Source organism: Teleopsis dalmanni, unplaced genomic scaffold (genome assembly GCF_002237135.1).
Source record: "Teleopsis dalmanni isolate 2A unplaced genomic scaffold, ASM223713v2 unscaffolded_contig_2944, whole genome shotgun sequence".
NCBI classification, from domain to species: domain Eukaryota; kingdom Metazoa; phylum Arthropoda; class Insecta; order Diptera; family Diopsidae; genus Teleopsis; species Teleopsis dalmanni.
Window position 1 is genome coordinate 1 of NW_024034326.1, and position 5,962 is coordinate 5,962.

Consider the following 5,962-nt stretch of genomic DNA (forward strand, 5'->3'; position numbering starts at 1 on the left):
CAATATAATAATAATATTATAAAAGAATAGCACTTGATATCAGAATTTGAACATAAGTAATAAATCGTACTAGTAATATGGAATCATCTAATATTAAAAAATAATTTACAAGTTGAAATATCTCCTCAAATTTATTTACATAAAAGCAGAGGTCTATTTCTATCTGTATCTTAAAAGCAGTAATTAATCACATCATAAATCATATAATAGATTATAGAGTAGGATTTAAATTTTCTCAATCTCTCCAATAATAGAATAAAAGCAGATAATGGTGGATTGAACAGATATCCAGACAGAGTAGTCTAGACCAAAACTGTTTCATATATATATAGTTACACTTGTATATGTTTTAAAATATTTGGACAAAAACAGTAACAATTTTTGCTACCGGATATCATGGTTCTTCGTGTCTGTTCTAACTATAGTTAAATTTAAATCTGACCCAGCATCTATAATATCTCTAAATATGTCTAATATGTCTATTAAATTTGATTTTAGATCAAAAGCTAAACTGCGGAACAAATATGTTACAATAATTTAAAAAAATATTTACGACAGTCTTTTTATACAATAGTGTCTAGAAAGATCGTGATTATTTTTAATATAATTTTATATCGTTATTTAACCACATTTTTAATCGTTTGCAAGTCTATAATTATCTTATAATTTATAGCTTGGTCTTTCGGTGATACTTTTCATCAATAAGGTACTAAAAGCTACAATATAGAATTAATAATACATTACTAATAAACTATATCAATGAGCGAAAAAATCTAAAGAAAAAGCTGCAGAAAGTTTATTATAATGAATGTGGAATTTTAATTTGTTCTTATTGTTCTACCTACCAAGCAAAATATTATTCTTAAGATAAGAAGGACTAGAGTTACCAGAAGTCTCACGACTATAACATAATACTTTCAATATTCCTTTAGTAGGATATATTTGGAATAATACCTGTTTTAATGAAAGGTAAAAAAAATCAACCACTGTTTGTTATCGATTCTAGATTCTACGAGTAATCCAATACGCCACACATGCATTAAGCTTGTAGGTATATCATTTTCAGTCCAAAACCACCAATTATAAATCTTTCTTTTGATAATATCTCCACAAAACTTCTACAGACATAACTTATTTTGAATATGGATTGTCGTTAGATGGATTGTCGTTACTAAAGATTTGGTAACAAAAATGAAGACAAACTGCGAAAATCCAATAAGATTGTTATTATAATAAATATGTCGTCACATAGATTTTTGACAAGTGATTATATTCTGCAGTTGTTGAATTAATAATAGACCTTAGCTTATAAGTTATGATATTGTCTTTTGAAAATTATTTTTTCATATGGGACATTTAGTAATAGAGATATAAGAGGAGGTAACAAATAAGATGATACTTTAATATATTATCTAAAATCAATTTGTTAGAAAACATTTCAGGTTATAGACGATACTTTCACAGAACTATATAAAAATATTAAGCTTCTCCCTACCTTATATTGATTATTATTACACCGATAAAAATTAACAAAACCATCTTTCACTTTATCTACCAAACTATTCGTTTAGGTCAAAACAACGAATTTTGATAGGATACCACTTTAATTACCATACTTGTTTTCACATCAAAAATGTGGTTTCACATTTTTACTACTCAGGATATAGTAAAATTAAGTTTTCCGTAAAGCTGGATATGTTTATTTCAAATAAAGAATGTTTAAAAATACAGTAGACTCTCGATAACTCGAATCCCGTTAAGTAGTAATTCTGTAAGTTACAAAAAATTGTCATTCCTTTTTGCTGAGCCTCTAAATACTTAATTAGACTTAGTAACTGGAAAAAATAGAATTTCCTAGTAGGTATTTATAATATATATATATAGACTCCATAGTCGAAGTTAGTAAAATATAATGATATCTATATATATCTACACTAATACTACTACTACATAATTTGTTTCAATAAATATCTATCATAAATCTTGCGTTCATTTAAATGTGACTTTACAATTAGAAAAAAATGTACATAGAAATTATGCTTCTCTAGGTCAAAGTGTTAAGATTTAAATGCTTTATACATCAAAATTTTTGTTAAACTCATTGATTTGCTAAATTTCTAGCATTTCCCTTGAAATTCGAGGTATTAATATTCCACTGTATAATCTAATAATGACTATATTTCTAATACGCTTCAAGGAAGTGTCTATTACAATAGATCATGTTAGCATATTATTTTAGTCATTAACTAAATAGTGAGTAAAACAGCACCCTTAGTCGATAATTGAGTATCGTTAAGGAACCCTGTAAAGAAATATTGTCTACCCACTTGCCAATGTAGCCATAGAGAAGAAATTAACATAAAGAGGTTAATGTAGTCAGTCCATGATAATTATGACTTGAATAACGCTAAATAAATTATCTACATACAAATTAATTTCATGAAAATTTCTTATTTACATTATTTGCTAATTGTGCATCTCATATCAATAAAGTTGAAGTGGAAACAAAGGGATATAAATATTTGTTTAGAGATATATAGCGGTATGACGAAAATATGATGACTTTTAACGGTATCATACCTTAACATTTCGACTTTCTTTAAACTATAAAAAGAAGTTTCTTCAATAATACTATATTCTTTTGAGTTAAGTTACTAATTAAGTTAAGAGCTTTAATTTAAAATTTCGCAATCAATCAGATTAAATTATTTTTATTATTTTTTTTAATTTTATAAATAATTACTTTATTCGTTATCAATATAGAAAATGACTTAACAAATTTTTACCTACAGCACACTTTTCGTATATTAAATAAACATCAAAATAATAAGATTAGAAATCTTAATATTGCATGTACTTGTAGTTTATAGATAATATTTTTAAATTTCATAAGATCTTGCAAAATAGTTTTTTTTTATATAAATATCTTGCATAATTCTGAGCTTAGCGTTATCAATTTTCGCATAATAAAATTATATCCAAAACTTAATTTACCGGTTGAGGCTATGTAGTCGTTATGTATATAGTATCTCGGAAAGCAACTTCTCAAAATTGTTACCATAAAGTGACTTTTTCAGAAATTGTGATTTCTATAGAAGTTTCAGTTTTATGGCATTTGTCGGAAGTTTTAAAAGCCCTCTATATTCTTTGTGGTATATAAAATGTGATGGTTTAGCCTATTCTTCTATTTTCTCTGTGAACATTTTGACGTAATTAATATGAAACTAAAAGGTTAAAAGGTCAAGTATACCTGGTTCAGCGTTTGATTTATTTTTAATATGGATTATGTCTGAGACAAGAACAAATTTACTCATTGAGCATTAGTGATCTAAAATTCAAATAAATATATGGCGAGAACTTGTAATATTGCTTATTATTTTCAATATTATTAGATATTAAATTGTTTTTAGCTTTAAATAATGAATTTATTAATTTTGATTTTAATTTCAATTTATGAACCTTAATTAAACAAAATAAATGTTGAGAGTTCTTAAAATCTATGAAAAAGAAAGATCATTACTTTTATCAAAACTATTTATTAAATTTTTACCGAAAAATATTTTACAGTTTTATTATACCTATCACTACTAACAGTGAGACTAATTGGTTTAAATATGGATATATAGTAGTTACCATCTACATATGTTGATGGTTTACTCACAACCTCATCTGGTGTATATGGTCTTTGTAATGTATTGCCACTATATTTTTCGAAATTATTTTGACAAGTTAACTTGAAACTCACGTCAAAGGATAGGTTTCCGAGAGTTCAGATTACAAATCCGATACCATATTTACATTCATATGGTTGTTACTATTGTAAATAGAGAAAAGTTGAATTTAGTCATCTTACATTTGCGGAGTTCATATAAAAATATATGTATACAAAATTTCTATATTGATTCGTAACAATAATTGAAAAAACTTTAAGCGGAGTATTATAAATAAATAGAATTTGGGTGAATAACTGTGAGTTAACACCTTTAAAAGTTACTTGGTTTAAGATAAAAGCTATTATGAAGAAACAAAAATACCGATGTTTTACTATTCTTATCTTTTATTTAAACGAAAATATATTACAGAAATTTAACAGAAATACAGAAAAATAACAGAAATTTAATTTAAATGTATTTACAAAATTATTTTGTTTTTATTTTTTTTGATAAACTTACATTTATACCACCTTTAGCAACTAAAGGTACACCATAATTATCGATTTCAATTTCGGAAGGTTTTTCTCTTATTTTAATATCAAAATTTGTAATAATTTGAGCTAGGGCTACTTTGGCATTTAATTTACCCATGCGTTGAGCTAAAAAAATTAAAAATATATTAAAGTTTAGTACTTACATACATATAAATTTCAAAAAAAAAACTCATTACTACTTACCAATGCAATGACGAGGTCCTTCGCCGAAAGGCATATAAGCGACAGGATTGTAGTTCATATTTTCTTCTAGAAACCGTTCTGGATCATATCGCAATGGATCAGGAAAATACTCTGGATCACGATGTATACCAAATAGAGAAATAATTATTCCAGTTCCTTTTTTAATGACCATTTTTGAATTTGGTATTTGATAATCTTCTGTACACTCACGATTTAATATGGGTAATCCAGGATATTTACGTACAGTTTCTAAAAATAATTTTTATCATAATAACTACTAACTACTAATATTTTTGCTGTTAGTGAAATGTACCCATAACACACAAATCTAAGAATTTCATATCCTGTACACATTCATAACTCAGTTTGCCTTCATACTTCGCTAAGGTCTCCTCTACTTCCTTTTTAGCTTTTGCTAAGAGTTCTGGATATTGTGATAGTTCGTAAATTGTAAAAGAAACTGCAGATGCTGTTGTATCAAAACCAGCCACATAAAACAGGAACAATTGCGCGGCTATCATTTCCACAGACATGGACTTAAAAGCATCTGTGTAATAAATTCTGTTCAGTTTGTGTTTTACAACAACATTTAAAAATAATTAAATTAACCTGCTGTTGTTTCAACGGACCATTCATTATCGTCTGTACTTATCTTGCCAGTATTGCGGAGTTGTAGTAATAATTGAAGCATATCTCGACGAATAACATTATTATTTTCTCTATATTCAATAGTCTTACGTACAATTTGCTTCATTGTTTCTGGTGCTTCCTCAGTCCAACCCAACATTACAAAGAACTTTTCTAAACTGAATTTTCAATTAATTTTAAAATTTATAATCAATTGTGTACATTCCTCAGTACTTACTTTGGATATAGAAATTGGCAAGTACTTCGAAGCACAGCTTTTAATGTCGGTTCATTGGCTTTATGGCTTACACTAAGGAACAAATTATTCGGGTCTTCAAAACTATTTGTCTCTAAACCAAATATAACTGAAGCAATTATATCAACAGCATAGCTATAAAAAAACTATTGTTGTTAGTTTCTCACAAAAATTAAATAAAATCTTACGTTGAAAAAATTTCTTTTAACTCCACTTCAGCAGATCCATTATCAGGTAAAGTGTTGTTCAAATGATTAATCATTCTATATGATGTTTCTTCTATGGTACTAAACATGCCTTTTAGTTTTCCTGAAGTGAAAGAAGGTGCTAATTTTGTACGTAAAGTTTTCCATTTTGATCCATTTAAGGCAAACAAATTCGCTGACATGGGATCCTTCTCTTCATTCACATAAATGCCACGATCGTGAAAACTATTGAAGTCCTTAGTCATTACATCACGTGCTAATTGTGCATCTCGTACAAGTAAGGCTGGGCGAGTTAATAAATATATTCCTACATATAACCTTTTCCTTTGAACTTATGTAAGCGTCATATAACGCCATCCCAAAAGAACGTTGGCGTTTAGCAACAGAATGCAACACGCCTAATGGGGTTTTTGCCTCAATGTAGGGAAATCCTTTACGTTGCCAATGTGTATAATTCCATCTGAGGTAGACAACTAATAGAGT

General features: G+C 27.5%; 1 pseudogene; it reads right to left on the reverse strand.

Moving 5' to 3' along the window:
- Positions 1–4,139: 4,139 nt before the first annotated feature.
- Positions 4,140–5,953, reverse strand: LOC119664922 (annotated as a pseudogene).
- Between the last annotated feature and the right edge of the window lie 9 nt (positions 5,954–5,962).